Consider the following 22,719-nt stretch of genomic DNA (forward strand, 5'->3'; position numbering starts at 1 on the left):
AATGCGGCTGCTATCTATTACATTTCAACAACTTTGATTCATAGAAAATTTAAAGAGAAAACTCGTCCTGAATTCTAAGAAATATTACGAAAAAGCGAGTTTATGTCGACTTTGCACTACAACGGCAACCTAAATAAAAAGTTAACCTTTTAAGTTATAAAGCAGCTTTTACCCATTCTGCTCCATTTGTTTTGTGGGTGATCATTACAGAACTAAGTGTGTTTCCTTTGGGAAATCTTCTTATTTTCCTTATAATATATTCACCTAATGTTTAAAGGTGTTCTGAGTTTAAAGTTTATTTCTTTTATTAAAATAATTTGTGCAGCCAATAACAACTCGCTTATCAACTCATAACGCTTATTGATAACATAATCCCACAATTATACCTTTAATTATAGTACTTAAAATCAAAATCAAAATATTCTTTATTCAAGTAGGCTTTTACAAGCACTTTTGAATCGTCATTTAACAAACTATTTAAAGCTATCACCGGTTCGGAATGTAGATTCTACCGAGAAGAACCGGCAAGAAACTCAGTAGTTACTCTTTTTCAACATCTATTTAATTTATACTAATATTATAAATGCGAAAGTAACTCCGTCTGTGTAAAATTCTTTCCTGGCCAATCCACCCAGCTGACTTGACGAAACTTCATAAGAAGCAATCATGAACCTCAAGGAAAGACATGGGGTACTTTTTCAGGCCTTTTTCTAACGACTAAAAACTAGTATCATAATATAACTATAAAGACGTGAGTTTAATTTTTTCATTTATTCAGATGTTGTGTTTTTTTTTTGGAATGGAAAGGGAACTTCCTTTGCGCGGCTTAACTTACAGAAATTGTCACGGAAGGAAAAAGCGTCATAGGTAACCTTATCCTCTCTTTCTCTTTCTCTAAGTCTCTTTTATTTTTCACGTTATTGTTTTAATTGAAACATTTTTGTCATTGAAATTTAATTATTTACAAATTTTGTAAATTATTACATCGTGTCTGTTAGTTAATACATAGTACATAGCGACAGACACTTCGTTTCAACCGGGTGTCCCACGGCACTACGCCTTTCTTTCTGCGCAAAAACTACTAATCTCTTTTATTTCTAACTTCTTTATATTTTAGTTTATAGCTCTGGACAGACGTAAGTTTTATATCGAAAAGTCAGCGCTCCACAAACTATTCCCGATACAAGAAAACAATAAATTATATTAATAAGAATTCGTAAGTTTTTTGCTTGTACACGATGGCAGATATCTAACTTTTGTAGAAAAGTGTCCGAAACGATATTGTTTAAATAAAAGCAAGTTAGAATATTTTAACTCTTATCAAAATTAATATAATTGACACATTAAATAACGACAAATATTGCGATAAAAAAAAATTTAACAGGGTGGATAAGATCGAATTCCACCTAATTGTTTAAAAATACGGAATACCTTTATGCTTTACTTTACCCGGGGTAAAGTCGGAATGGATAGCTAGTGTATAAGACCAAATTATTCACGTGAAATCATAGAATGGAATCGAATCGAGTTACTCTTTCATAAAGTTTAATTAAATTACAATGCCAAAATAAGTAGGGATTTAAACTGAATTTCGATATTTTTAGAGGAGAAAATTTCTTTTGTAATTTAGAGGATGCTATGATCACGACATTTCCCTGCCCTCATATCACCATGAGTTTAACTTTGCCCAAGTCTTTGGTAGGACTTTGCGCAAACACATCTGGTTAAGTACCGCCCATCGTCATCTTCATATATTCGACCACCAAGCAGTACTTAGTATTGTGCGCTCTGGTTTGAAGGTTGAGTGAGCCTGTGTAGCTACAGGCAGAAGGGATATAGCATCTCAGTCCCTAAGGTTTGTGAGAAATTATAACAATTTCATACGGCGCTAATCTCATATAGATTGACACTGATCATAATTTACCATCAAATGGCCCCTTTGCCAGTCCGCTGAACAAGGCAAAAAAAAGCATGATACAAGTTAGGAGAAAATATTTAATTCTACAGACAAGCACAGATACATTTTTGTCAAATGCAGGAACATCTTAGAAAGAAGTACAATATAGAATATTATACAGCAAATGTTAGCTTGTTTGCTATTCAAGTAAGGCGGAATATGTTTTGTTTCACCTCAGGGGATTCCAAACGGAGCTCGTTAAGATGTTCAAAACTAAGCGGGCGCTGTACACAAGCTGCCATTTCACAATGTTTCATACTTATTCAAAACAAACAGCAACCGTGACTCTTTTCACTGGACTTTTTGAGACAATTTTTGTTAACTTTACTATACAGTCCTAACAAATTTTGTTTTCTTTACATAGTTGCGTTCTAAACATTATTCGACATGGTATATCTTAACCTCACAAAAACGATATTTCTTAAAATTCAGATATAACCTATACCAACCTGACAATCGCCTTATACATGATTACATCACGCTGCATATCTCCACGTATGCTCGAACAGAAATTATTATCCTCATGTAATTTTCCCTGAGTGCTAGATAAGAGGGCTTTACAAATGTCATGTGAACAGATCTCTGTGAAGGCAACGCATCCCCAAAGCGGTTGCAGATATATATGGACATTGGTGTGTTTGTTACGCGATAATGCCAAACTTTTGAACAGAATCAACTGTAACATTATATTAGCTGATTTATTATTGGAAAATCGTCGTGAATATTACAACACAACACGATTAAGTGTTGTAAAAGTAAAGTAAGCAAAGTAACAGGCTGAAAATGTTCCGCAGTTTGGCTAAAGTTCTCTTTGCGTGGCGAGGATTTGGAGCTAATTCCACCGTGCTGCTCAAATGCAGGCTGGATACACATGTGGCAGAATTTCTATGAAATTTGATACATGCAATGTCAACCTAAGCCTTATAATGTATCTCTTCATCGCCGAGCAGGAAATGATGAACACGAGGCATGAAAATTCAGTGGCCGATGAATCGGTTAAGATGCATAATCTCGGCAAAAGTTTTAATTGTTCGGGATTTTCCTAGGGATTTAGCTATTAAATATAAATTAATATTTTATTTATTGATCTAGATTATTTTAATTAAATCCTTCATAATGATTTTGCGATTAACCGATGTAGAATATTGTTCTAACAATTTGTGTTCAAATTAATAAATGAACACCGTTCCAAATTCCATTCCACAACCAAAATAAACTTTATTCAAGTAGGCTCTCGTAGGCACTTTCGAGTCGTCGTTTTAGGTTTAATTAAAGCGTAGAGAAGCCACTGTTTCCAAATTTATATTTTACCGGAAAACAATTCCATGGCTACTTTAAAACGAATTAAAGGTATAATTATATATTTACTTCATTAAATAATAATTTATTTTTGGATCCTGCATTAATATCAACGAATCTCTCAAGCTAATCTTAGGATGGTCGCAAGTTGAAACAACGATATTCTTCCAGATTCATTTATTAACATTATTTTCACATTTATTTCACCCACTAATCTGTGTTTCACAATACATCCCGTATTATCCCAAATCTCCCTATAATTCTAATTATTTGAAAATAATTAGAATTATAACAAAACACTGCCGCCGCGTTCGATTTCTTGACATTCTTTTCCTTACCGGCCGTATCGGACATTCGGCCAGTGATAATCGTGAAAAATTAAAATATTACATTACAATATATTCTAAAAATAGTCAATCGACATATTATTATTAATTAAACTATTCTAATAAATTATAGTTATACAATGTGTAAAAAAGTAACTCTAACACTAAACTCGAGATTTTTCATTGTTTTTTCTATTCTTTCCATTTTTCATTTATGTTTTGTTCGTGTGTTTTTTTGATGTAATTATTCAAATATAAATTAAGAACACAGACGGGCAACCGTCCTTCTATCTAAAATCTAGATACTGACGTCAACAAATTTACTACTCAAAATCAAAATATTTGTACTACTTTCCAACATTTGGAATACAAAGTTATGTCGATTAAATACATAATGTCGAAATATCCTATTCGAAAGTCAACAAGTATTAGCTTCACGCTTTTTTATCATCTTTATAATCTTGTGTTGAATAATTTCATTTATTTATAAATATTTTTTAACAAACGATTTGAATTCACGAAACGCAATTAAGATATGGCAACCATGGAAACTAAGACTTCATATTCCTAGTACCTGTAATTATTTGTTAAGTCTCGCTCTCTTTAAATAGATACAGATATTAAATTAGCAGCCGGTAATTTTCCCACTGCTGGGCTAAGGCCTCCTCTCCCTTTGAGGAGAAGATTTGGAACATATTCCACCACGCTGCTCCAATGCGGGTTGGTGGAATACACATGTGGCAGAATTTCGTTGAAATTAGACACATGCAGGTTTCCTCACGATGTTTTTCATCACCGCCGAGCACGAGATGAATTATAAACACGAATTATGCACATGAATATTCAGTAGTGCCTGCCTGGGTTTGAACGCGAGATCACCGGTTAAGATGCACGCGTTCTAACCACTATGCCATCACGTACCTGTATCATAAAATAAGTCGTGATAAGATGGTATCTTCATAGATATATTAAGTACAAATTGCAAATAGTCATATTTATTTTGAATATTAATTACAACAACATTAGACTCATTGTTAAATGCAAACGTTCGGATAAGACGTTTGATACACTATGACCGCTGAATGGCTGGGGAGGTTCTAGTAAACATTAGCATAGAAATTGAACTCGTCATGTCGAATACTTACAAGGAGTACTTATTATATTACTGTTGTTTAGTGTATGCCGAATAATAATAGTCTGTAATAATTAATTATTTAAAAGATTTCAAGATTCATTTAAACGTAATATTATGTTATAAACAAATAATGATGATTATAAATATTATACAGCCCGAAGAAAAATTTAAAATTGAATGATCTGTTCTGTTTTTTTATAAAGATTGTTCGTATGGTTTTCTGACAAATATGTCCGGGATAGAAATACCTGGGTCACATCCAAAGGGAGTAATTTACATATGAAACCTGACACACTATGATCATTACGATGAAATGTTGTTCAAAATACTTGAGATTAAATAAAATAACAGTTCACTTTGATTATGGTAATAATAATTGAAATAGTTTAGGGTTTTCTGGCTAAATTCCTTACAATTATGTCAGACTTGCCGTCCCGACGGATTATGATTGTGAGGGAATAGAGAGTGTGTACACATATATTTGCACACACTTGCGCAGAATAATATGTTGTGCACTATTATCTAGACTCCATTAAGGAATGCCACTCAGGCCCTTATTGGTCAGAAGGATATGTTTTATGTCCCATATTTACCCATAACTTTTATTCTCTTGTATTTGCTTTAATAGTTAAAGATATTTTGATTTAATATTAATTGATTTAATTAGGAACAAAAATATAAGAAACAGTATTAAATGAATTTCACGTCACCGGTCCGTTCATAGTTAATAGGTTAATTTTCTTTTCTATCTGAAATCACTATCAAACTAGTACTTATTTTAGAGTTTTATTTTTTATCATAATAATCAGTCGAAGTTTCATGTAAAAATTATATACGTGAATAACAACATCAACATTTAAACCTCAATTTTATTAAGGAAATGGCAGATTTTTGTACCAACTTTTCCTTATAAACACGAAATTATTCATCACGTAAAATCTCGTTAAGATCACTCTCTAAGATGACATGCCCATAATGAAACGGCATCCGTTAAAACGAGGTACATTTCCCAAGTGACATGCGTGCGTTGGAAAAAAACTTTGAGTTTTTTCTTGTATTCAAAATGCAATTCCACTTCAAAGTACATTGCCGGTTCGCCACTATTACTAAAGCTTTATGTATGTATGAGTTATTGGTATTTCAATGTACATAAAAGTAGTTATTAAGAGCCGAGATGGTCCAGTGGTTAGAATGCGTGCATCTTAACCGATGATTTCGGATTCAAACCCAGGCAGGCACCACTGAATTTTCATGTGCTTAATTTGTTTGTATAATTCATCTCGTGCTCGGCCGTGAAGGAAAACATTGTGAGAAAACCTGCATGTGTCTAATTTCAACGAAATTCTGCCACATGTGTATTCCACCAACCCGCATTGGAGCAGAGTGGTGGAATATGTTCCATATCTTCTCCTCAAAGGGAGAGGAGGCCTTAGCCCAGCAGTGGGCAAATTACAGGCTGCTAATGTAATGTACATACAATGATATAAAGAGAGCGAGAATTAACAAATAATTACAGGTACTTACTAGGAATATGAAGGCTTAGTTTCCATGGTTGGCATGTCTTAATTGCGTTTCGTGAATTCAAATCGTTTGTTAATAAATATTTATAAATAAATGATATTATTCAACACAAGATTGTAAAGATGACGAAAAAGCATGAAGCTATGTATGAGATTTCTATGTAGTTTATATTTTAAACTACATAGAAACCCTTGGTCAGAATATATTCGCGCAGATTTTCATAAGTGAACTTAGGAGAAGCCTCTCTAATGTCTATTGAGAGTTATATAAGGCTTCTTCGGTCGCCATATTCTAAACTTGTACAACGCTTCGGACACTCGTACAATCTGACACCTTACGTAAGGTCAGCTATCCTCAATCCACCGGTTTTAGATGACATTTATTTATTTCGTTCGATTTTCAAATAAGTTGAACATTAATAATAAAATTTGAATATTATTTTCACACTAAAAATTGCAACGAATAGTAAAAACAAAATATTTATTTTGTAGATACTATAAGTGTATGTATGTACATGTTTTTTTTTATTTTATAGTTGTATATATAAGTGTGTACATTTTTGTGTAATTTTAATTAATTATCGCCTTCATGGTGTTCTCTTTGACCTAAAGGTTGACTGGCAGAGAATGCCTGCGGGCATTAAGTCCGCCTTTTATTCCATATACTTTGTGGAGGACAATTTTGTTAAAAAAAAAAAAAAATAATGAATTGCAAATACAGATAAATATAATAAATAATTATTCAGCTTTTTTTATATCAAATAAGCTAGTACAGCTGGAGGGAGTCATTTAGATACAAATCAAATTTAAAATAGCTAAGGTTCAGAATGGAAAAAAATAAGCACTTGTTAAGTTAGTAAAATTATTTATTTAAAAAAAAGCATGATATTCGCTTTTCAAATTTAACGCGAGTGAAGCTGCAAAGAAATGAGAATGTTGTAAGCGATCAGAAGAGGAATTAATTTAAAAAAGAAGGTTCAGTACACAATTGGACTTTTAGTTTCTATTACTTATACATAGGGTGTTTCTCTTTAACAAAACAATGTGGACAGAATAATAATAAAATTGTTACGATTGACAATCAAGTGAATCCAATGACTACCGAACGAATGCCACACGAGTCCAGCTCGTCGACGCCTTGTACAGGCTGTACTTCCTACGGTATAATATACAAAATCTTCCATGAAACGTCATGTATCTTCCGGTATAAGTAATATGTTAATTGATTAAGTAGGTTTTACAATTAGACCTTCGATCGATATCCTAATTTATAAGTATATCCGATGTTATTTTATAAAAGCCTCGTGTGTACGTACATCTACATAAAGTAATATGACTTATCAGATTCCCATTCACCACAGGTGTTCCCACAAACACCAAACATCAGACAACTCGGCTGAAAACTCGATCAAACTTTTTCCATTACTTCTAATCCAGCGACACATAAATCTCAATAACTCACTATTCTGTGAATTTTCAACAAAACATCAAAAATTTTATTAATTAAAATTGCTTAAAGAGTACGTTATATAATGATCGATTTAACAATGACAAGCTTAAAGATTTCCTTTTAAAATTACTTTTTGCAAATGGCGACGTTATACTCGTAAATCATTATTGATGTTCACAATTTTATTTCGAATATAAACGAAAAGTATTTCGTTAGTGTCTGTGTCAATTTAACCCTGTAACACAAATATTGAATAACTTACAATCAAATAAAAATGATAAAAAAGAAAATTCATACCCTATAGTGAAAAAAACCGATTTAGATAAAATTTGATGTGGAAATAGTTTGACTCTTTGGGGAGTATATCTACTTTTTTAATTCACCCATCGAAGGAGTAAAATGTGGGGTGACAGTTTCTGTGCTAAAGTTTTTTAAATTACGCGCAGGTAAAGCCGCAAGTTCAGCTAGTATAGGATTTTCGTAGAGCAAAGCAAATAAATGATATGTAAATAAGCCTAAATTTTCCTTACAAGAAATCACAGTGTAACATGACATTATCGCTGAGAAATAGGAAGCTGTCAGGTGATTTATCTCAACGTTCTTCCATCTGTCCTGTGGATACAAATGATACGATTTCTAATGATATTTACGATCTTTTTCAAGTGAAACTTCTTTGGTTGCGATCAATGTAGATTTTGAATGAAACGTTCATATAATATATTTTTTTATTCAAATACTTTGACCACCACAAAGTAAATGAAACAAAAGGCGGACTAAATGCCTGAAGGCATCCTCTGCCAGTCAACCTTTAGGTCAAACAGAAAACCACGAAGGCACTTATTAATTATTGACAATAATATCAATAATACATACTTATATATAAAACTATAAAAAAACATATACATAAATACACATATCTACTAAATATATACTAAATATTATATTCTATTTAAATATATTTTGTAATAGAGCGAATCTCTCTGATATTTTTTTTAAGGAAAAAAATTTTGCTCTTTTTTTCCAAATTGCACTGTAAGCGATACTGTGTATTTGTAATTTCTGATCGGCTTTTAATAAACTCCATATAAGGCTTCGTATCCGTTCTAGAGCACTGTTACGTATGGCTTCGTAGAAACTAATTTCGAGTTTTTATTCTATTTCACAATCGAATCTTCAGGTTCATTTACACAATACTGTAAGACCTAATCGTTTACCAAACTCAAATATACCTTTAGAGACGCAGTTAAAAAAAACGAACATCAAGGAATGTTCGAAGAAAATCTGCAATTGTAGATAACGTTAAACTAACTTTAATTTCGTGGTTTAATATTAAAAACAGGTGAACCTTTCACTACAAAAATATTTACAATCACAAGGATTTCTTCCATGTTAGAGATTTTTCAAAATTAAATAAAAAGAAGTTTATGTTTTGGTATTTTTAAAGTTTAGGTAACTTTAGGTAATTTCTAAAATAATAATTTAATTTTTGACGACCTCCGTGGTCGAGTAGTGTGTACACCGGTTTTCATGGGTACGCCACTCCGAGGTCTCGGGTTCGATTCCCGGCCGAGTCGATGTAGAAAAAGTTCATTAGTTTTCTATGTTGCCTCGGGTCTGGGTGTTTGTGGTACCTTCTTTACTTCTGATTATCCATAACACAAGTGCTTTAGCTACTTACATTGGGATCAGAGTAATGTATGTGATGTCCGATATTTATTATTTAGAATAAGCAATTCAACAAAAAAAAATTATATTTTTATCTGAAGGTATATAATATAATTTCATAAAAAAGGTATTCATTTTTTTTCCTAACTTGTCGGCCCTTCGTTATCTATCTCTGTATACTGACACTTATACACCATCAGACATAGACGGGCATATAATTTTTGACTAGCGACTCGCCCCGGCTTCGCACGGGTGCGATTCTAATACTAAATATCTTTATATATGTATAACGTTCACAGCTTTTTTGTCATTAGAAAATACAAACCGCTATGTCCCTGCATTTTAAATCTGTAATATCTTCGAAAATATTCATTTAAATTGCATATCGTAAAGGGCCGTATTGATCTATATTATATGCACAATGTATTTAAGGTGCTTAATTGGTAATGATTATAAATCACTTCGTAAATATACCAAAGGTAAAAGTAAAGGATAAAAAATTATCATTGTGGGTTATCTCTAAGAGATAGACATATACCATATGGGATTTTTTTGTATACGTTTTTAAGATGTACAATACTGTAGTACATTATTTTGATCTATCTCGTAGGATTCAGCCAGCGTTTGCAATGTAAGCGCAAGTAAATGTATTTTTTTTATGTGACCATATTAGAAACCTCTTAAATTATAAGTATTTCTCCACTATATTATACATGTATTATACATATAAACATTCCTCATGAATCACTTCATCTATTAAAAAAAACCGTATCAAAATCCACTGCGTAGTTTTAAAGATTTAAGCATACACGGAAACAGACAGACAGCGGGAAGTGACTTTATTTTATACTATGTTGTGGTGTTTCAAATCGTGATATTGCAGATCAATATCTTGGCAATCCTCAGCTCTATTATAATTATTGTTATTTTTAATATTTTCTGATGAATACTCGTGCAAAAAGTTTATGTCAAAAAATAAACTAGAATAATATTTATGTTTAATTTTAAGCAGTCAAATTGGATATGTACTTTAAGTTGTCAATAGCACCTAGTTGATTTCTTGTTATTTCCATAAATCTCATTAATATTTAAAATAACGAATAGTTTCATATTTAATGTAATTCTTGTAAGGCAACGATTCGAAATTGTTTATTTGACTTGAATAAAGTATATTTTGATTATCTGTAACATACTTACATGTACAGAAAATACATGAAGACTCAATCGGTTCGAATCCTGTTATTTGATCGATGGAGATAATTAATGAATCGTCATTAACAATCACCAATAATGCGAGTCAGATGGAAATTCGACGTCCATTTCCCATTTTAAATCATATATGTATGCGAATTTATAGCGTAATTTCAACCAATGATAATCCAGCAATTTAAACCAGTAATAATTCATCATTTTCAATTAAAATAATAATTTATTAATGTCCCATTACTGGGCAAAAATGTCCTCGGCTTTTGAGTTTGACCACATTAGAATAAGCATAATTAATTCTAAAATAAATCATTGCGCACAATATTTAGTAAGCGAGGCGTTTTATGAATCAGTTTTACTTTTTCACGAAGGAAAAATTAGGCATTTGGCCACGAGGGCTTGTCAACCACGGATTTCGCCTTAACTTTTATCCGAAATAATCAAAGCGGATCCCTTAGGATAATAAAATTCTGTGTATCTTGCGTCCACACGAACAAAACCACGAAGACGGCAGCTCCAAGGTTAATAAAACTGTTATTTCAAATTCAACATTTAATATTTTAGGGTTCCCTAGGAAAAAATGCAAGACGTGAAACTTGATTCAAGATTATTATTAGCATTTCCATATTATACAACTAATTACTATTTAATTTATAGTTACCGTGCGTCGATATCCAATTTCATATAATGTTCTCTTCTAATTAATAAAATTTCAAATGACTAACTGACCTAACCGCCTTAACTGGGGTCTAACAGGATGAAATTTTGCTCAGGAATTCCTTATGGAACTTATGTGACTAAGAAATGATTATTCAAAATTAAACCTAAGTGGAGATAAATTAGGGATGAATTTTCTATGAAAATTAGCTCTTTTTATGCTAGAAAAAATAAAATCGATATTTAAACTTAGTTTAAATATGTCAGTTTTTTATAAAAAAAATATAGTGAATTTGAGGATCAACAATTTGAATCAATGTTTGCCTTTTCACTATATGTTAATAGAAATGATGTATATGATGATATGATAGAAAATGGTCTTTAGATATCTGTTTATAAATAAAACTAATTTGAACGCTTTTAAAAATTCGTTCCATAAGGGGGTTAAATAAGGAATGAAAGTTTGTATGGAAATTTGTCACATTTGAAATTCCAAATATGGTAATAGGTTTATAGGCAACGCAGGTTAGAAAAAAACCTCTAGACCAAATAAATATACCGATATTTCTTTCAGAGTTTCAGTGTCATTTTTCCGGTGGGATATCCCATCGGGTACACTGCTAGCACATGTATAAATATGTATTCATTTATACCCGTTTGAAATAATTCGACATAATTTATACTGTTGCCATAAAATTTAAATTCGCATTCTCGGATTCGCATTCTCCGCATTGTCGACAAACAAAAGTTTATGGAACGAAGTTCTTTTACGCGGCTTACGATAACTATACTGTAAGCCACGTTAAAGAACTGACAGAAATTGTCACGTGAGGAAAAAACGTTATGCCCCTTTCCCTCTCTATCTCATTCTCTCTGTTTCAATTGTATACAATTTTATATAATTTTACCCATTTAAACTTACTCTTTTGTTTTAATTCACATGGGTTTTTTAATATCAATTACGTCAATATCATTTCATTATTGTCATATGTTGGAACTCATAGAATTTGATATTAGAAAAGCGATATTCTTAATATTAAATTAATATTAATTAATTCAATTTAATTCATAGTTCTATTAGATGCCCGTACAGTAAGAATAATAAATTCCTTTTTTGTAAAAAACACCTACCGCTTGGAAACGAAACCACGGGGTGCCTGGATGGTTTCACAAGAACTCAAGCACACACATAAATTTCAACACATCAAATCATACGCACGTACCTGTATACAATACGATGTTTTGTATTTATCACGTATCCGAATTTTATAATATGATCCTGAATTCCATTTCCAAGCAGTGGTCCGATATTTGGAATCAAAACAATACGATAGCTTCATGTTAATGAACAAGATAAATCTTGTTGGACATAATTACGATTTAAAAGGAGTTTTAAATCGTAATTATGTTAAAACATAATTACGATTTAAAACTCCTTGTAATAAAATACTTCCAATTTATATAGATTGGTTTTGCTCTAAGAAAACTAATTTGAAAGACTATACCTACTGTTTGCTAAAATCTAAAACAATCTAATTACTATCTAGTACCCTGTGAACTTCCTTCTGGACCAATATAAAAGCACTAGATAGCTACTCGTGACGCCGTCTATTTAATTTGACTCACGTTTATATAACTTTGTTGTAACGCCATCTAGTGTCAAAAAGTGACTCTACTTTGTTGTGGTTCGAATCATTGTTTTCACATCAGTACCGACATCCAGCGGTAGATAGCTGATAAGATTGTGGTTCTTTCATGAAACGTATGAAATATTTGCTGCCTGAAATCCAGCGGAGTTAACTAGAACTAAAAGTTTTAGTGTAGATACCTGAGCTTGAATTGTTGTGATGTCTTTTAATAGATGGCGCTATCACAAATAGCACATCTTATGTACATTTTATATACATACAGATGACTTTTAATATCATTTATTATATATCTATTTTAATAAATTAGGAGAAGTTTATAATGCCTATCTGAAAAGGCTACTTACCAATATACACAAAACTTATAACAGAAGATGCAACACGTTTTGGAAAAAATACAAAATATTTGTAAATAATATTACCATATTAGTAGCTGCACTTCCCAATTTCACACGATAAATCCTGCCGTAACAGGCGTAATCTTAATATTTTTTAATTTTTTATTATGTTGTTGCTTTGCTACTATATTCAAATCAACACAGATACATCTTTTTTATTGTTTGTTACATAAATTACTTAATTTATTTTGTATGTTTTTATGTAAAATTTTTAATGCACTAATGACCTAATTATGATAAAAGAAGCATTTTGTAGACGCTACAAATAAATAGTAAGCAAATATTCTCTTGAAAAAAATTAACTTTAGGAAACTTTAAGAAATTTTAAAACTTTAAACTTAAGAGATCGTATTACCGAAGAAAAATGGCTGTGAAACTTAAGAACCCTTTCGAACTAAAGGAAAAATTTCGTCAGTCTTAATTACAGTGATAAATTGCCTTACTTTAAAAGTGCAATCGACGCAGACTGTGACAAAGTTGCATTTACGAAATGCACAAGTTTTGGCTCAGTTCTAAATTTACGTAAATGAATTTTGAGAGATTTGAGTTAAACTTAAATAAATTACAAAGATATAATAAAAAATGTACGTCTTAACTTAAAATGTGAGCCTGCGATCCAAGCAAGTGCCACCGAGTTCTCTAGTGCTCAATAAGCGTCGCATTCAATAACACGGCAAATTGTACCACATTTATCCAACCTACTGTATAGAAACGTAGTGGAATACCCTTTCAACTCCTGCTCAAATGGAGATTAACCATAAGCCCAGCAATGTAGACTCATCTCTGAAACACTGCTCCTACTATTTTTATAAATATACTTTTATAGTATCATGACTTGTGGTGTAATCTACCAATTCAGTCCAGGATCCGAATCCAGGAATCTTAGTTCCTAAGGTTAGTGGCGCATTGAAGTTGTTAGGAGTGATTACAATTTCTGACTGCCCCAATGTCTATGGGTGGTGGTGATCACATACTATGCGGTTGACTATTTGCCAGTTCGTCCAAGTAAGCTGTAGCGACTAAAGGCAATCAAATATCAGTCAAACCATTTGAACTCATAATAACTATTGAAAATGGTTGGGGAAGTTTTTCATATATCGTCCCTGACAAAGATTATCAGTTCTGCAGTATCAGTTAAAAAAATAAGACAACTAACTGAAGTTCATATTGCTCGATTGGTATGGTATACCTTGGTTGTTTTTAAAGTGCGGCATTTTGCTTTGGCATAAAAGAAGTGTCTGGTCTATTTATAATCTTGGAGCTTGAGAGCCTCCTTGGGGATGTTTTTATTAAAGTTTATTTCACAATGTGCTTACAACAATATTATGTATATTTACAATAATATTGATATTATCACTTTTCACACGAGAAGGAAATGTAAACTAATAACACCCAGATTCCGACTTCGCAAACTTAATACATCCTTCCTGGGGCACGTGATTTGTTTCTTTAATAAGATTCCAGAGTTATTTTGAACTTGGCTTCTAAAAAATGAAAAGCTAATGTCAAAAAAACATTGACAAATAAGGCATATTACTCAAAAAGCGTGGACTCAGTATTTATTGATTTCTAGGCAAAATATATAAAAAAATTTTGTACTTCACTAGCATACTCTTTAATTAAAATAAGTTTCTTGAAAGTTTCTTGTCGGTTCTTCTCGGTAGAATCTATTTTCCGAACCGGTGGTACCTTTAAATTTAATTCAACACTGTAACATGATAATTCGGAAGTGCTTTTTATATTTTATTATAAATATTTGAATAAAGAATATTTTGATTTTGTATTTACAGATATTCAGTTCAATATTGTATTTTTTTTTTCGTTTGCAGTTGGAACACGTGCCATTTGGAATAATAGTGCGAAATTATTTTTAAAACAAATAACACAACTAATAATAACAATTATTGGCTCGTTTGGTACCAGAAGGGTTAGGTTATTTTTCGCCCAGAAAATTCTTCTGAAACATTTGCCACCATTACTTAATTTTAAATTTCGTATTAAAGAGATCATTAAATATATATTATGGATATAAATGTCACTTTACGAATTAATTTATTCTCAACTAGTTGTCGCCCGGGACTTCGTTAGGTTTTATATAACTACTAAGCCGAAAGTAACTCGTCTACTTGTTTAGTTTTTCTGTAAAAAAATACTATTTTACTATTTATATATATAAAAAAAGAGAACAGCTCCAAAACTGATCCCAGTGGAACCCCAATTAAAACGATCTTGCCTTGATTAACTCTCTTAATTCTGGCTCGGTTACCCAATTTGAAGAAAATTGTAAACGCCAAGAAAAATGATTACTGCTTATACTGCAGTGAACATTATTTCATTACCAAAATCCTTATAAAAATATCTACCAAACTCACTCCCAACTTAAATTATGCAAACTTCAAGCGTAGTGATCTAAGCCTAGTGAGTTTTAGTTCTAAAGTATTCGAAACTTTGAGCTTAGTACTCAAACTTAAACCACTCAAACATCCTTTGTTGTCATTTCGGCTGAGCGACAAACATACAAAGTTTTTAATTTCTCAATATTAATCTACCAAGTTGAATTCGTAATGGAGGCTCGGTACAGTGAATGGGATCTTCTCGTCTCAGAGGGTTTTGTGAACAGTCTTAATCAAGCATTTTCATTCAAGCATGAATAAAATTTATATATGGTTATATTATAGTTCTGAGTTGAATAGGGACACAACATAAAAATAAACACGTGAACGTCGAAGGTACCAACATTGAAAGTTGTTAGTGAATGCCCAATTGTAAATAATAATCAGACGGATTGCCTCGTTGATTTATTGGCTAAAAATAAGACCACAGATCCCGAGGTCCTGGGTTTGAACCCCAAGTCGGGTTAATAAAAACTTATTGAGTTTTTTTGTGGAAATTTCTCAGTAGCAACCCGGAGTTTGGAAGTTAGAAGTGTTTATAGTACCATGCCTCGGATATCACTTAAAGCCGTTGGTCCTGCGGAATTTCCCGATCATGTCGAATTGGTTCATCCCATCCGATTATAAGATATATTTTTAATGATATATGTAGGCGGACGAGCAAATGCGCCACCTGATGGTAAGTGCCCACCACCGCCCACAGACAATGGCGCTGTAAGAAATATTAACCATTCCGTAAATCACCAGTGCGCCACCAACCTTGGGAACTAAGATGTTATGTCCCTTGTGCCTCTAGTTACACTGGCTCATTCACACTTCAAACCGGAACACAACAATAAAGAGTACTGCTAGTTGGCGGTAGAATATCTGATGAGTGGGTGGTACCTACCCAGACGGGCTTGCACAAAGCCCTACCACCAAGTAAAAAATAGGGTTACTACACTCTGAGCTTATGTTTGTGCTCGCACTTCATTATAATATGTCCTGCGTGATTAGCTGGCCAGCCTTGAGATTGGCGTCGGTGGCCGTAATCTGTCATCATCAATCATCTGCGTAGGGATTGACATAACAAAATTATTAATTAAATCTTTGGATGTTGGATCACATTAAAGAAGATTAACAGGAAAACGTTAGCTCAGCATTTCAATGACCTGTTCTTCGATTTTGACAGACGGATATAATTTATTTTATATTATATAATAAGATACTAGGATCACATAAACATTTGTGTATACAGTTTGAAATTGATAGGATTGAGGATTGATCATCAACAATTAGAACAATATCTCCGATTGATTTAAATCTCGGATTGTATATAGAGTATTCATTGCAACCGTATATACATATTAACAGATAGATACGAGAAATATACGCTAGTTATAATATCATTAATAATGAGTGGATTAGGTTATTCTTTGTAACTAAAAGTTACTTAAATAATTAGTTTGTTCAAAAGAAACATGTACATTGTGAATGAAAAGATCACGTATTCTTCGTTGGTCAAAGGTGTTGATATTTATTGAGCTTAAATTGGACAACATTTTATAATATATATATATACGGCAAAATTAATGTATATTATTATAAAACAATTTAATAATTTATCATTAGACTTATGAAGCCCTGACACTCTCGTTCAAAATAAGTCTCCTGATAGCTGATTAAACTGTGAGGCCTGAATAGCGAGGATAACGTCCACAATCACTGACCTAGGCTTGGCAAGAAGACCCAATACCGGCAATTTAAACTAAGACTATTTTCCCTGTTTCTCTGTGTCAGTCAGTTGATTATCCTTTGCAAGTTTAATAAATAAAAATAAATAAAACTATACAACCTTAAAGGCTTTCTGAAGTCTTTGAGTTAACATAAATGTTATCTTTATAGAATATTTTTACAAAGCCTTAGAGAACAGCTCGAGATTGTTTTCTTTTTCATATCAAAACTTACGCTACTGTAAATAAACACAACATATTATGAAATAAAGTCAAAAAAGTAAACTCAAAAACCACCAATCGGATTTTTATATGGTTTTCACTGATGTTCGATGATTCACGGGGAAGGTTTAAGTGTAAAAAGCATTATGGTTTAGTATAAATTGGCTGAAATGTGATAATATTGAAGTTGTCGGAAAAATATTATGATATAAACATTTTATGTTACCTCATATTCAACCCATGTAAAGTCCAATTCTAGTTGAATTGTTTTTTTTTTTTTATATTAGATGTGGCAAACGAGCAGGAGGCTCACCTGATGGAAAGTGACTACCACCGCCCATGGACATCTGCAACACCGGGGGGCTTGCAGGTGCGTTGCCGGCCTTTCAGGAAAGAGTACGCTCTTTTCTTGAAGGTTCCCAAGTCGTATCGGTTCGGAAAAACCGCCGGCGAAAGCTGGTTCCACAGAGTGGTTGTGCGAGGCAGAAAGTGTCTTAAAAATCGCGCTGTTGTGGATTTTCGGACATCTAGGTGGTGGTGGTGGAATTGAATGGGGACTAATTACCGAGACGAAGTTACGAAATCTTCAACCATTAATAAAATGTACCGAGTTATTTTTTAGAACTTTGTTTATTTCTTTAATGGTGTCTTAACAAAAACCACAAATAAAACACATGCTTTGTAATTATATACATGGTGTTCTGCATTTAGGGAAATATCGTGAGTATACACGTACTTAACGTAACTCTTTCACATTACATGTATATTTCTGTGTGTGTCTTCTACTACGAGGTCCCGGGTTCGATTCCCGGCCGAGTCGATGTAGAAAAAGTTTATTAGTTTTCTATGTTGTCATGGGTCTGGGTGTTTGTGGTACCGCCGTTACTTCTGATTTTCCATAACACAAGTGCTTCAGCTACTTACATTGGGATCAGAGTATTGTATGTGATGTTGTCCAATATTTATATTTATTTATATAATGTCTTTGGGCTGTGGTGACTTATATTTACCATCATATGGTTCCGTCCGCCTAAGATTATTATTAAAAAAAAACACTTATCTTTAAGTACGAGCATTACAGTCTTATTGCAAAAACAAAACAAATGTTTATTTAACAAAAGACGAGCTTGATACTAAATGCATTCTCTACCAGACAATCTCGGGATATGCAAGAGGAAACTTTTTTAAGTGTACAAAAAACGCACATAAACACTGCGATCAAACAATTTACTTAAATGCACAGATATATTATATGTAATATGAAAAATTCGTTCTCATAGCATATATACCGATAGGTCTCTCATTTAAAATCACCTAAAAGGCTGATTAAAATACAAACGGGTACATAAAATATACTTACAATTATATAACAAAGTGATCCTATATGGGTTCCGTATTTTCCTTTTGAGGTACGGAACCTTAAAAATTAAATACAAACTATATATAAAAAGCGCTTGCAAGCACCTTTGAATCGTCATTAATAATATCAATTAAATCTGATTTTCTTAAGGACCCCTCCTTATTAATATCATCGTTTATGCTCAAATTTCTGTGCATTGAACCGATATTTTAAATCAGTCTTCCTTTGTAAACGCTATAATATGCTTTTCTAGTGAACATAACAGAATCTTTATCTCGTTTTGTATTAACTGAATAATAATTTAGAAGCCTTGGTGGTAGAACTTTCTGCAGGCTCGTCTGGGTAGGTACCACTAATTCATCAAATACTCTACCGCCAAAGAGCAATATGTCCTGCTGTCGTGTTCCAGTTTAGGTGAGCCAGTGTAACTGCAGGCACAAGGGATATAACATCATAGCTCCCAAGGTTGGTGGCGCATAGACGAAGAAAGAAATGTTTTTTTTTCTTACAGCTCTAATGTATATGTACGGGAGTTCACCGTCTAATTAATTTGCCCGTCCTCCTACCTACCACATAAAAGGACAGTATTTAGTTTTATTTTAAAGAAAATTAATATATTTAACAAATAAATCAATATATTTTATATTAAAAGTAACTACTGAGTTTCTTGCCGGTTCTTATTAATTCTGTATTAGGTAGCTTATGTGATATTAAGTCGTTGTTGGGAGGAACCCGACGTGCGGTGCGAGGGCTGCGCGCTGTACTGAACTGTATTTGGACATTGCAGCGTGACTTTATTATTATAATTTTTTATATAATTCTACAATGAAAGTAGCCTAAGTTACTCCTTATTGCATCCACTGAAAGTCGAAATCAGTCCAGCCGTTCCAGAGATTAGCCGAAACAAACATTCAGACAGACATACCGACAAATATTATAAAAAATGTTACTTTGGCATATGTACCTTGTATACATACATATGCATTTAGTAAAAAGTGGTTATTTTAATATTACAAACAGACACTCCAATTTTATTATATGTATAGTTTAATAATAATAAATTTAAACCTCTAGAAATTTCTAGAACTTCTCTAATAAATTTTATACTCCCAGTTAGAATGTAGATTCGTATTTCACATACGGACAAGATATAATAATAATCAATTTAACAGAACAATTTCTTGAATTTGCATCTGAAATAAACCTCACACAGGCATTCAATTTACAATCAAAACTGTTACTATAAATTGGTATTGTATGTATGTCGGTCGCTTACGTAACACGTCTAATTAATCTGCCTGAGAAAGATCGATGGGGAGAACTAACTCGTCCTGACATGCGACAACTACGGGACATGAGTACCGGCTCCAGGATTCCGAACCACGAACAAATCAAATTGGACATACAGTTGTAAATATCAGTTTAATAGAATACTATGTTGTACTTTACTAACAATACAAAAATGTATTTGGTTTTTTATATGTTTACAGCATTAACGGACTCACGGTTGCCCATGTCTTTTTTTACATTCAACTTTAATACATTTTGGCGTTTTATATTTTATATTATAACTGAATATCAGCTGGCCTTAAAGGCCGGCAACGCACCTGCAAGCCCCCGGTGTTGCAGATGTCCATGGGCGGTGGTAGTCACTTTCCATCAGGTGAGCCTCCTGCTCGTTTGCTTTGACTTCGAGCTAGTCGTCTTGGAAGACACACCGACCCACACTGACTTATTTATGTACATATATATATATATTATAAGTACGATAAATAGGGAAAGTTCAATCCAATTCAAACATTTGTTTTCTGATCAAATCTACATTATTCCGCGTCACCCAATTCAAAACACCTTCGCTATGACGACCTCCGTGGTCGAGTAGTGTGTACACCGGTTTTCATGGGTACGCCACTCCGAGGTCCCGGGTTCGATTCCCGGCCGAGTTGATGTAGAAAAAGTTCAATAATTTTCTATGTTGTCTTGGGTCCGGGTGTTTGTGGTACCGTCCTTACTTTTGATTTGCCATAACACAAGTGCTTTAGCTACTTACATTGGGATCAGAGTAATGTATATGATGTTGTCCAATATTTATTTATTTATTATTCCTAGATTCCGTACAAATGTAGGGAAGTTTTCGCCTATGACCCGATATATGAGTAGTTACAATGATATCGCCTCTCAAGACATTGGTATATACAGTCATAACAGCCATAGTTTTAAGAAAAAAATAGACTCTTTGCTCAATTAGTGTCAAGATATATTTTTTTTTTGTTATATTTCAATTTTTTTTAATTTGGAATAATTTATTATTATTTTTTGTTCTTTCACATTTTTGTTTTTATTTTAAAGATATATTAATGTATTTTTGTTATTTAAAATGTATAACGTAAACGCCTGTAGTGTTGTATCACACCGTACATGAATTTATTTCCTACTTTTTCTTAATAATTTGTGAATATGCCGATGGTGTTTCGAAAATCTTTAAATATATTATTCATCAGTGATTTAGAGTTTAATTTTTATTTTCATATCATATTATTTTCATTATTAATTGTGAAATGTGAACCCAGGACGGGTCGCTATATAATAATAAAAAATATATAAAATGTTTTGTTGGAATTAACAATTTAAATAATAATTCCTTTGTTTTTCTATATATGTATGTGTCTGTACGTTATATGGAGTTTACCTATTAATTGTAATACTTTAATTAAGTTTATAATGTTGTATAATAGTCAACTATTCGTTGTAAACAACCGAAAACCAAATTTCTAAAGTTCTGTAGTTTCTCGTACCGGTGGAGAGAAAATACATGCAAAGTTTGATCCTCAAAAATGACAGTTTCTTTAATAACTTCGACTAGATCGACGAGACTATAAAAATCTATTCAAACTATATTGTTTCCATATAAATTTAGTTATATTACTCTTTTTTATGATAAATAATCAATCAAATTAATATACTAAACAAGATTTTTTTATTTTTAATATAGGTATAATAAGCAAATAAGCTATCTGATGGTAAGTGGTCACCATAGCCTAAAGGCATAGGCACTGTAAGAAATATTAACCATTTCTTACATTGGCAATGTGCCACCAACCTTGGGAGCTAAGATGTTATTTCTCTCGTCCCTGTAGCAACACTGCCTCACTCACCTTTCAAACTAGATAAAAAAATACTAAAAATTGCAGCCTTGATAAGCCCGGTTGCACCTAGTGTAAATCAATCAGCACTGTTAGGGCCTCTTACTTTTGAGAAGAAAGATTTTGAATATATTCCTCAAGACTGCATCAAAAAGATGTGCAGCAGATTTCATCCGACGTACGCCGGTTTATTTAATTATAAACACAAATTCATTACAAGAAAATTCAGCGATACCTCAGACTTCGTTACTTTAATTTGCTTTCATGTAAATTTTACGAAGAATAATATAAAAAAAAAATGCAAATTCGTATTATATAACACCGGACCCTCTAAACGCGTTCGATTACGGTTCACGGCATCTCGGAAAGCATTTCAATGAAATTACAACATTCGGGACGGTTACGAATTGCCCTTTCATTGAATCGCTTCCGACTATATCTGCAGCATTTAGATTTCGCATAATTGATATGAAAGGAATAATAGTATTTTAATAAACAACTTTAAGTTATATTTCCTGGTGGTTGGGGGCTTTGTGCATGCCCATCTGCGTAGGTACCCACTCATCAGATAATCTGCAGTATTCCATATTATTGTGATCCGGTTTGAATGATGAGCGAGCCAGTGTAAAC

At 32.6% G+C, this 22,719-nt stretch overlaps 1 protein-coding gene across 3 annotated transcripts in view; it reads left to right on the plus strand.

Moving 5' to 3' along the window:
• The window catches only part of LOC113399525 (uncharacterized protein), a 463,929-nt gene that overhangs the window by 267,539 nt on the left and 173,671 nt on the right, over positions 1–22,719 (plus strand). The window lies entirely within an intron of this gene.

Source organism: Vanessa tameamea, chromosome 25, assembly GCF_037043105.1.
Source record: "Vanessa tameamea isolate UH-Manoa-2023 chromosome 25, ilVanTame1 primary haplotype, whole genome shotgun sequence".
Classification (NCBI taxonomy): Eukaryota; Metazoa; Arthropoda; class Insecta; order Lepidoptera; family Nymphalidae; genus Vanessa; species Vanessa tameamea.